The sequence below is a fragment of the Zingiber officinale genome, chromosome 2B (genome assembly GCF_018446385.1).
Source record: "Zingiber officinale cultivar Zhangliang chromosome 2B, Zo_v1.1, whole genome shotgun sequence".
Lineage (NCBI taxonomy): Eukaryota > Viridiplantae > Streptophyta > Magnoliopsida > Zingiberales > Zingiberaceae > Zingiber > Zingiber officinale.
Genome location: NC_055989.1, coordinates 97,236,620 through 97,248,836, shown reverse-complemented (window position 1 = coordinate 97,248,836; position 12,217 = coordinate 97,236,620). Strand labels below are relative to the sequence as shown.

Below are 12,217 nucleotides of genomic sequence, written 5' to 3'. Positions count from 1 at the left end.
AGTCTTGACCTCAAGACTTGATTTTCTTTCCATAAGTCCTCAAATTTTGATTTTTTCTTAAACCCTTGAGTTTTATTTTTTAGGCATATATCTAAAGTCCTTAGAGTTATTACCTAATTTATCATCTACCTTCCTAGTCTTAGGTACGGTAGTTTTAGCATGATACACTACATGTTTTTCTTTAACTCTATTATGCTTCCTATTTTCATGATAAATAGCATTAAGATGATATAAATTTGAACTAGCATACTTTTTATCATGAGTTAAAGGAATTGCTTCAATAAATGATACCTTGGATTTGCTCTTGAGAGCTCCCCTTTGATTTGAGCTTCCTCCTTTAAGCTTGGTTAGTTTCTTTCCTTTTAGGCATTGACTCCGGTAATATCCTCTTTGATTGCAAGAGAAGTACATAATGTGCTCCTTGCCTTTATGTACCACTTGACTAACCTCCTTTGGCTTCTCCTTAGCCTCGTGTGATACTTGACCCTTTCTCTTGGTCAACTTACGGCACTTTCTCTTGTAATACCCATGCTCCCTACGCTCAAAGCAAATGATATGATTTTTATTATTACTAATTGAATTTGTTATACCTTTGCTTATAGGGGTGGCATATGATTCTTTATTTGATTTTTCTTGATTTTTGGATGTGACATCATCTTCCTCTTCATTTGACCCGGAGGTAGAAGCCTCTTCTTGCTCTGATGTCAACAAATGGCTCTCCTCCTCAATCCTAGAGGTGGAGATCTCTTCATCCTCATTCACATGAAACAAATAGTATACTCTCTCTTTGCCTTTATCGTTGCACTCCATTGAGGATGGACCTTCTTCTTCTTCTTCTTCCGATGTTGAGCACCTTTCAGCTTCGGAGTCCTCTTCTTTTGATCCAATGCGTTGCCCTCTTTGGATTATTCTTGATTTGGTATAGTGGAGGATTCTTCATAAATCTTTGTCAATTTGTTCTAAAGCTCCTTGACATCTTTGTAATCCCCAATCTTGCATATAATTTTGTTTGACAATAAAATTAACCAAAAATTCGATTACCTTATCATTTGCTTCACACCTTTACATTTGCTCCTTGCTCCAATTACTTTTCTTGAGAATTTTACCTTTGCTATCCTTTGGAGCTTCAAAGCCCTCCATCAGAGCAAACCATTGCGATATCTCCATCATGAAGAAATTCTCGATCCTTGATTTCCAAAGATTGAAGCTTGTCATTGTGAATGGTGGAGGCATCCTTATGTCAAATTTAAGCCCATCTCAGAAATCCATCTTGAAATTGAGCTCCCTTTTGATGATAGCCTTTATCTTGTTGAAATTAGGGCTTCAACTAATTCTTCTTTCTCTAGATCGTTGCCCTTTCCCGCAATGAGTCTTATGAAGAGCGGTCTCACTCTGATACCAATTGTTGGAACACTTCAGGAGTTAGATAGGGGGTGAATAGCTTGCTTCGCTTGATCGATCAGTTGTTGCAGTGGAAAACACTTAAGCAAATGCTAATGCCAAAGATTTACTTGGTATCCACCTCAAATGAGGTGACTAATCCAAGGATCCGACCCTCTCTCACACATCCACTATGTAAACCCTCCTTCTCTAAAATAATACAGAGGTAGAGAAGTCTCGTATAAACTCACACAAAGAAATACAAGAAGAAGAACCAGAAGAAGTTAATACAATATGAAATCGTATAAGATTTACAACAAATGAAATCCTAGCTTCTTACTTCTTCCTTGTAGACACCTCTTAATCAACTTGAAAGTGCAACAACACTTCTCTCCAAGTCTCTGAGAATTTGGTGTGAAGTTGTGTGAGCTCGGTGAAGAGAGTCAGGGAAGACCTATCTGAAACAGCATGCGAGAACCCTTTTATCGGGCTCACAATGACTAGTTTTTCAAATGTAATCAATTACCCTAATTGATTACACATGCCGACTAGCCTAATCAATTAGGCATGTTCCTATTTGTGCGAGAATGACCCATAAGCGATTAAGCTTCAGAGCTTAATTGCTTACCAAACATTTTGTTTCTCATAGAATGAAACTTAATTGATTACACAAATCGATTAAGCCCTACTGAATTGCTTATGGTAAGCGATTCAACTTCTTTCTATTTCTTGCGTCAACCGCCTTAATCGATTGCCATAATCAATTAAGAATATCATAATCAATTACCTTAATCATTTATGACCTTTTCTGCTTCAAACAAAGAGTTCCTTAAGTGATTCAGTAAACTACTTGATCACTTAACATACTGTCTAATCGATTAACCTAATCAATTACCAAACCCTAACTTCCAAACCTAAGTTTAGGGTTCTTTTCTCAACATCTGGCCAACCGTGACTTGTTGGAACTTACCATTGCCTAGCATCCAGTCACCCTTGACTTGCTGGGACATCTTCACCAAGTGTCCGGTCAATCCTTTGACCCACTTGGACTTTTCTTCTCATGCCAAGTGTCTGGTCAATCCTTTGATCCACTTGAACTTCCAAACACTAAGTGTTCGATGAACCTTGACCCACCAATTTTCACCTGCCTGGCTTCACTCACCAAGACTTTCACTGCCTAGCTTCACTCATTAGAGCTTTTTACCTGACTTTACTCACCAAGACTTTCCAATTGCTTGACTTCACTAACCAGTACTTTCCGCACCAAGTGTCTAGTTAACACTGACCCACTTGGATTTTCTTCTTTTACCAACCTTTCCATTGGTCTTGCTCTTACCTAACCTCTAGTTAGAACTTCCTAGTTAAGCATCCAGTCAACCTTGACCTACTTGTCTCTTCTTCATATTAAACTAGTCAAACCTTGGCCAGTGGAGAATTGCACCAACAATTTTTATAAATGGACAATTGCACCTGCAATCTCCATATATTATTAAACATCAAAACTTAAACATCAAGACTCAAGCTTGAGCCAACTCAAGTTTAATCAAACTAGTCAACCTTAACCTAAAAAAATTGCACCAACATTCTGTTTATTACAAGAGTGGCAACAGTCAACTATTATTGTTCATCAATCAACTGATCTCAATTAGTCCAGTGTAATAGTTGCATTTCAAATATTTTGTTTGTTGCAACAATATCATTAGTCAATTGCTCAACCCTAACAGTTAACTGATCTACAATAAACCTCTCAAGCTTCTAATTTAAGGTTTAGGGTTCATCAATTGATTATTACTATCTATCAATTGACTAATACCTCTATTTCAGCCTTATCAAGGTTTAATTCTTGTTATGTCTAGTATCTGATTGATTTTTAACCTACCATGACTTCCTTTTCCCAGCATCTGATCAACCTTTACCTATCTAAACTTCTTGTTACCTAACATCTAATCAATTTTGACTTGTCAAGACTTCACCACTAAGTAACATCTGGTCAATCATGATCTGTTAGGACTTTGCTACTATAAAAATTTTTGTCCTCCTTAACTTATTTAGATTTTCTTTCTCGTGCCTAATATCTAGTCCTTCATGATTTGTTAGGACTTCACTTCTTGTATCTACCATTAGGTCCTTTATAACCTATTAGGACTTTCCTACTACTAAATATCTGCTCCTCCTCGACCTCTTTAGACTTACCTCATTGTCAAGTATCCTATCAACTTTGACTTACTTGGACTTCATGTCTCATGCCAAATGTTCGGTCCTCCATGACCTACTTGGACTTCACCTCTTATGTTAACTCTCTATCGAGCTTCCTTCCATCAAGTGTTATGTCAACCGTGATCCACTTAGACTTCACGCCTCATGCCAAGTGTCTGATCCTTTATGACCCACTTGGACTTCGCCTCTCATGTCAACTCCTTATTAGATTTCCAACTGTCAAATGTTTTATCAATTATCACTACAACAAAAACTGCAAACGACAACACCCCTACAACAACGGTTTTAAGAGAAAGTGTCGTGTATTTGCTCAAAGACAACGATTTTTGCCAAAACCGTTGTCTTTGAGCTCCCCATTAAATATAAAAGACAACGATTTTGGCAAAACTATTGTCATTGAGCGTTTTTTTTAAAATGACAACACTTTTTACAACGGTTTTATAAACCGTTGTCTTTATCCGCGTTTTTAGTGGCTACGACAACAGTTTTGAAAAAACCGTTGTAATTGGATTTGGTCATTCCCCCCCCCCCCCCCTCGCTGTTTTCCTTTCCCTCACTGTTTTCTTTTCGGCGCCGTGTTTTTCCTTCGCGCTCCCGAACCTAAGGCAATTTTTTTTCCCTCTCCTCATACAATATCTTCAAGTCTCCGCAGGATCTTCCTCCACGACGATGTGCTCCTCTCGTTTCTTGGTGAGCGGGTTTTTGAGTTCGACGAGGCCCTTTGACCTTCCACTGCTGCTTCTTTCACTCGTGGAACCTTTTGATCGGACGAGGTGTATTTCTTCGCCAAAGGTGGCACTCCTACTTCGTCGATTCATAACTTAGGTCTTGTCTTCTTTGGATTTGTGCTAGAGCCATAGTCAAGGTAGATTTATAATCTAGGTCTTGTCTTCGTTCATAAATTTTGTCTCAAAAAACGAAACCTACTTTTGATTCCACTATGCTTATATTTGCAAGCGCAACATTCTCTTTTCTTCTTCTTTTTAGCTTTTGATTTGTTTCATCATGCCCTTTACTTGCTCATATGTCAAAGTTTGTGGTGTTTGATCTCTGAAGGTGTCGGTTTTAAGCATCGATTTCTGTTTATTATTCACTTTTATTGGTCGAAATAGTGTGTTCGGATAGGTTTTCTAGGTCTTGCACGGCTCGCCACTTTTATTGGAATAGTGGACACAGTCGTATCTGTGCTAACTGAGAGGTTGACTTATTGTTGTATTCTTGCAACTCCAGTGATGGCAAGCTAGAGATAGTGGTACCATCATTTGTCCATTACCTCGAAGTATTGGAGGGTTCTGATGGTGATAAAATGCCAGGTATCTCTTTAATGTTATTTCTATTATCTAGTCATTTATCTATAAATTTCAATATCTTGTTGGTAGCTCCTTTGCATGCTTTTTGTAGTTACTCAACACATAATAGCATATAGTTTCCATTGATGTGAAAATTCCAAATTCATCAGGATGGCCTGCTTTTCACCAATTGACAGTCCATTCCAGCCCTCTCTTATATGATATAGACAAGGATGGTACAAGAGAAATAGCGTTAGCTACCTATGATGGAGTTGTAAATTTTTTCAGGTAAGTAGCTTCAACAATTGTTTGGTGGATTGTTGCACGTTGACATAAATCTGGTGGCTATAATAGGGTCTCTGGCTATCTGATGATGGATAAACTAGAAGTACCTCGTAGAAAGGTTCATAAAAACTGGTATGCTGGCTTGGATCCAGATCCAGTGGATCGTTCACATCCAGATGTCCATGATGATTCAATTTCCAAGGAGGCTTCTGCTAAGAACTCAATATCTCGTATGTGATCACAACCCAACTGCAATCACCTTTGCTTTTATTTCTATTTCCTGAGGACGTTGGCCAATTAGCCATATTATAATTGTGCTGATTGTTGTTGTTCGTGAACTTTTTGCATTTGCATTTTTATACATATTTAAATGTGAAACACTGTGTTTTGCAACTCCTGTAACATATTTAAGATGTCTTAAATAGCTTTGCTATGGTAAATATATTAGGATTAACATGCCAAATTTTGTAAGTATGTTATACGATGATTGAGAAATTAGCATATGGGTTTATAAACTAATATTCCAAGTATCACATATTCCTTTTTGAAATTCTGATTATGAATCAAATTAGGAAAATTCTGTTGCTTTTTATCCAGATATAAATGGGAGCATGAATGGGTCAAATAATTATGATTCTACAAACATTGTGAACAACCTCTCAATGAATACATCTAAGCTTGAGGACAGAAGAAAACTTGATGTTGCCTAAACTAGTCAATACAATGGAGTGTCAAGCAATCTTAATGACACAATCAAAAGGGACGCTTCATTGGAAAATGATACAGAGGAAAATCAAACACAAACGCAAAGAAGTCTTCTTGAAGAAATTGATAATCAAGGGGCCCACGATGGACATTCGAAAGACCATAACACTGGTGATGGAGTGCAAGGAGCAACTGTGGAAAATGACCAAGAACTGGAAGAAGCTGATTCATCTTTTGATTTGTTTAGAGATACAGATGAGTTAGCTGATGAGTATAATTATGACTATGATGATTATATTGATGAATCAATGTGGGGGGATGAAAATTGGACAGAAGAGAGCCATGAGACAGCAGAAGATTATGTTAGCATAGATTCACACATACTTTGCACTCCAGTAAGTTCCATTGGAGTTGATCATACAAAAAAAGGAAAAAATCAGGGAATTTAATTCCTAAAAGCTTGACCCACATTTTTAAACATTTAGGATGTATACTAAAAGCCTAGCTTTTGGTATAAACATTTATCTAGAAATAAGAATCACATTGGTCAAATATCTACATTTATGATAAATGTAATTATTCAATTAATTTATATTTTAGATAACATGGTGTGTGGTGTCACACACAGAAGATCATGTTATCAGTTCCTTATAAATTATAAACAGTAGCTCACGACCAAGATGGAAAGGAACAAACCATTGGAAGGTCGTAGTGTAATTAGGTATTAGTTTATCTTAACTATATAATTACACTAGTACACTTAGAGTGTATTGAGTAAGACCATTTGAGGTCGTTTATTTTATACTGACTTTATAAAGGAACAAAGACCTCAGTTATTATGGAAGTGTGTGCTCTTAATCCTAATATAATAACAAGCACATATATTTGATATTTATTTCTTTAATTTATCAATGGGTGAGATTTAGTTCGATAAATCAATAAGCCTGATAAGTTGGGAAATGATATCACTTATAGTGTGTGTTGTTGATTATAGAAGGAAACTGTGTTCTAGTGATCTAGGTTGAGAATGTCCCCAAGAGGAGCTCATAAGGATTGTCATGTTAAACCCTGCAGGTGGACTTGGTCCGACATGACGATGAAGTTGAGTGGTACTACTCTTGGAGCTAGATATTAATTAAGTGAGTTGTCAGTAACTTACTTAATTAGTGGACATTCGATATCTTAAACACAGGGAGACTAACACACTCATAATAAGAAGCAGCCCAAAATGTAATTTGGGATTGGTGCGGTAGTTCAATAATAGTTCTCTAGTGGAATGAATTATTATTGATAAAATTAAGTTGTGTGTTCGGGGCGAACACGGGATGCTTAAGTTTATCGGGAGACCAAAACCAATTCCTCCTCTCGGTTCCTATCGTAGCCTCTTAAATATAGAGTACTATACCCACCTATACCCACCTTCTTACCCATCCCATAGAGGCCGGCCAAGCTAGCTTGGAGACCAAGCTAGGGCAGGCCAAAGTGTGGTTCATGGGTGCTTCAAGGTGGCCGGCCCTAGCTTGGGTTCAAGCTTGGTGTGGCTGGCTCAAATTAAAATAAAAGGATTTTTATTTTAAAATTTTTCTTATGTGGATAATGTGATTTAAAAGAGAGTTTAAAAATTTAAATCTTTCCTTTTATAAGATTCTATAAAAGATTAAGAGAACAGCTAAATCTCTTTCCTTATTTGTAGATTTAAAGGTTGATTTTAATTTTGGTAAAAACTTTCCTTTTTAATCATGTTCATGATTTAAAAGAAAGTTTAAAAATTAAAAATTCTCTTTTATTAGTTTCTACAAAAGATTAAGAAAAGATTTAATATCTTTCCTTATTTGTAGATTGAAAAGAGATTTTAATTTTTAGAGATAACTTTCCTTTTTGGAAATTATCCACATGTTTAAAAGAAAGATTTTAATTTATAAAATTTATTTTTATTAACCAATCATGAAGGGATTAAAATTATTGGAGAAATTTTTATAAATTTCTAGAAACAAATTAGGAAGTTTTAATTTTTGTTTTAATTAAAACTCTCCTTGTTTTGGGGAAAGAGGTGGCCGACCAAATAAATTGGAGAAGAGAAAATTATTTTTAATTAAATAAATTTTTCTTTTCATGGCAAAAGAATTAAGGAAGTTTTTATTTAAATTTCCTTATTTGCCAAGACCAAGGATTATAAAAGAGGGGGTAGAGGAGGCGTCATGGTGAACAACTTTATTCTTTTTCTTCCTCTCTTTTCTTCCTTGGTGTGGCCGGCCCCTAGAGGTTCCCCTTCTCCTTCTTTCTTCTCCTTCTTGTGGCCGAGACTTCATCATCTCTTGGAGGCATAGAAGTGGCCGGATCTAGCTTGGAGAAAAGGAGAGAAAGGAGTCTTGTTTCATGCATCCCTTGGAGCTTGGTTGGTGGAAAAAGATCTTCATCTTTTGGAAGCATTGTGCTTGGCCGAAACTTGAAGAAAGGAGAAGAAGGTGTTTTGGTGGTTTCTCATCTCGGAAGATCGTTGCCCACACAACGTCCGAGGTTAGAAGAGGAATACGGTAGAAGATCAAGAGGTCTTTCTAAAAGGTATAACTAGTGTTTTTCCTTTCCGCATCATACTAGTTATTTTTGGAAATAATACCAAATACAAGAGGCATACGATTCTAGTATTTCGAATTTGTTTTCGATGTTGTGTTCTTTTTGTTTTTTCTTTTCCTTGTGATTTGATTGTTCTTTTCGGTTGACCTAAAGTTATTTAAGGAAATTAAATATTAACTTTCCTTAAAAGGCTTTGTCTAGTCGGTGGTGGTTGTTCCCATATCCAAGAAGGCCATGTGCCTCGCCACGTCAGTACTGGGAGCCAATTTTGGAAACTAATATTTAATGAAATTAATAACCTAGGTGATTTGGATCGAACGTGTTAAGTTCCGCAGGAGATCCGAGTCTAAACCTAAAAGAACAAATAGATTAAACTTTGGATCAAACGTGTTAAGTTCCGCAGACGATCCAAGTTTAATTTAAAAGAACACATGGTAGCTAGGAAAAGGTTCAGACCTTTGTACAAAATTTTTGTACAATGGAACCATTAGGTTTTCCGAGTAGCAACCAACAAGATTCACACATACTTTGCACTCCAGTAAGTTCCATTGGAGTTGATCATACAAAAAAAGGAAAAAATCAGGGAATTTAATTCCTAAAAGCTTGACCCACATTTTTAATATTCTATGAAGGTAATTGCTGACATAGATAATGATGGTACTAAAGAAATGGTTGTGGATGTTTCATACTTCTTTGACCACGAGTAAGAATTTTTACTTTATACATTTGTGGTATTTTTACATGAAAAATTGCCCATAATGATACGAAAACTATTTCTGGTACTTTCTTTTGGATGTAATTATTCTGTGGAAAAGTTTGTGGTAAGCAACTTCTCTGCTCTTTGTTTAAAAAGTTTTCTTGTACAATGATATCATCTTCCTAGACATTCTATTTCTTGAAATGAAAATTGGTGCCAAAGTCATAGACTAATTTGATACTTTCTACATCTGACATATGATATATTAATCTTATGTAGGTTACAATGTTACAATAACAACTCAATATTGATGGAAGTTTATTACAGGAAGAATCAGCATACTTTTTTACACTGCTTTTCATGCAATTTTCAAAAATTTAATGGTTGTATGTGAATCGTGTGTAATTATTCTTACTAGTCTTAGTCTTAGGTCATGATTCTCACAATGTTGGCTTGTCTAATTGATTCTTCATCTGCCCAAACTATGGTTGTATTCAACTGAGATATTACTATCATTTTGTTCTTGTATATTTAATGCATTTGTACTGGTTTTTTTGGTGAATGCCATATATATCTATGGTTGTTTGTGCATTCAATTCTTTCTTATTATAGTTGATAAGTTGGCAGGTATTATGATAATCTAGAGCATTCTACTGAGTTAGGGGGTATCAACATTGAAAAATATGTAGCAAGTGGGATTGTAGTTTTCAACCTTGATACAAAGCAAGTCAAATGGATTCAAGATCTTGATTTAAGTGTCGATTCGGGGAATTTCCGTGCATATGTTTATTCTTCTCCTACTGTGGTTGACTTGGATGGTGATGGAAAATTGGACATTCTTGTTGGCACGTCCTATGGCTTGTTTTATATTTTGGATCATCATGGTAATTTTTTTTTGTTTCATTTTATAGTTGTAATTATTATCTTTGGTAAGTCAATGTGTTCTTTGTAATGTTATTAACTGCAACATCTTCATGTTTATATACTGCAATTTACCCAATATATATTGGAGGAATTGCATCTTTACTATTGTGGTAAATTTTGTAGTTTGAGTAGGATTTTCTGTTAGAACTTGTAGAAATTTAAAATACAAACTAAAACCTCTCTGAATAGAAGCCAATGAATTATTTAGCAGAAATAGGAATTTGACATGAGATCAAATTTTGTGGTTGTGTATCCTAAGGGTGGATTTAGTTTAGTTGCTGACATTAGAGGTTGTGGTATATGTTTGGGAATTAGGGTCCTCACCAAGTTTCACTAATCTTGAACTGAAATGGACTAGGTCTAATGGCAAACTCGTGCCTTTATTTACTTAAGACTTTCCTATATGTGACACTTATGTGACATTAATATCTCTTGTATTTCATTTTCAAAAAGAGAAGACAATGTAAATTTAAAGGATATTATTAACATGTCTCTTGCTCTTTCTCTATCTCAAATATGCAATTATGTAATCTTAAATTATCAGAACCGAGCACAAAGCTTCGATTTCTTGATTTTATTTTTGAAAGCAATTTCGTGTAGGCCAAGTGAGAAACAAATTTTCTCTTGAGATGGCTGAGATTCAAGCACCAGCTGTGGCAGCTGATATTAATGATGATGGCAAAATTGAAATAGTGACAGTTGACACTCATGGAAATGTTGCAGCATGGACTGCACAAGGAGAAGAAATTTGGGAAGTGCATCTTAAGAGTCTAATACCACAGGTAAGTTTATTTCATTTTTATCTGGATGCCATTTAAACTTGATTCATTTCTTCTTAAGGTGATCTTACCTGTACTTGTGCATATTTATGCTCGATTTGATTGTATATACTCCATGTAGGATAAATAGTATTTTTTTAAAAAATATTTTGATTTGAACAAAGAATTTCAAATCCGATGGAACTTATATAGAGAATCATAGTGTTATAATACTAAATGCCATTTTGTTCATGTGGCATGAATATGACTTGGATTGCCATTTTTCTCTCTCCACTAATACTGAGATCTGCATTTCACAGTGTTCTGTATGATAATATTAAAATATTATTGTTCATAGAGATTTATAGCAAGCATGTTTTACCAAATGAAATACCTTTCACTAAACAAGCATGTTCTGAGGCAGATGTGAAACCTTGATTTACCCTATGAGCTTGCCCTATGCATGTTAGTGATTGCTTGAGAATGAAATGAAGAGCTTGTAAAGGCATTTCGTGTATGATCCATAGTATATTGATATAGAAAACATCTATATACTGCAGTTTGATTTCTTAATAGTTCGCTCTATATACTGCATGTTAGTTTCGTCAAACGAGTGACAAGGAGGTATAATTCTCAAGGAAGAAAAGATCATTCCTTCTTTTGTGTTGAGTATAATGGAATTTTGTCCCGCGTGAATGGATGTTGCCGATTGTTTCTTGATACACACTGATTTGTATCGTTTTGTTTGACTTGTGTAGCATGAAACAACACCTAATATCTGTTCTATCTTGTATTGCTTGTTTTCCAGAAATTCTGAAATTTGATATGGAATTCCAGAAATTCTAGAAATTCGTGTTGTCATGTAGACTATAATATGGAATTCTGAAATTTGATAAGTTTTGTTAAATTTTTCTCTTGCAGGTCAGGCAATTCGTGAGGCTTGAGTTTTTTTTTTTATGCAAGAAGTGAGCTTTGTTAGGATGTAGCTTGCCTTGCTAATTTGTAAATTAAAAGCCATATGGAGAACAACAAATGGAAAACATGTGATTTAATGTATATGGAGAACAGTAATGGAAAACATGTGTATTTTGATGAGTAACAACTCAATTTTGTATATTTTTGTATATGTGTGGCTACAAGATGAATTATATATGGATGTTTATTTTGGATTTAATGTAGTAAATATTTAGTTTTGTATTGGTGGTTTGCTTATATTAAAAAAAGAAAAACGAGTAAATATTATCTACCACAACGATTTATATCTGTTGTAAAAAAAAGTCTACCACAATGGTTTATTTCTGATGTTGAAATTATCTACCACAACGGTTTTAAAACGTTGTCGTATCCTTCGTAAACACATTTTGAGCATATAAACAACAACGGATAAA

The 12,217-nt window shown here is 35.2% G+C and overlaps 1 pseudogene; it reads left to right on the top strand.

Annotated features, from left to right (window-relative positions):
• LOC122048478 overlaps positions 1 to 10,980 on the top strand; it is a 56,210-nt pseudogene extending 45,230 nt beyond the window's left edge.
• Positions 10,981 to 12,217: the final 1,237 nt, after the last annotated feature.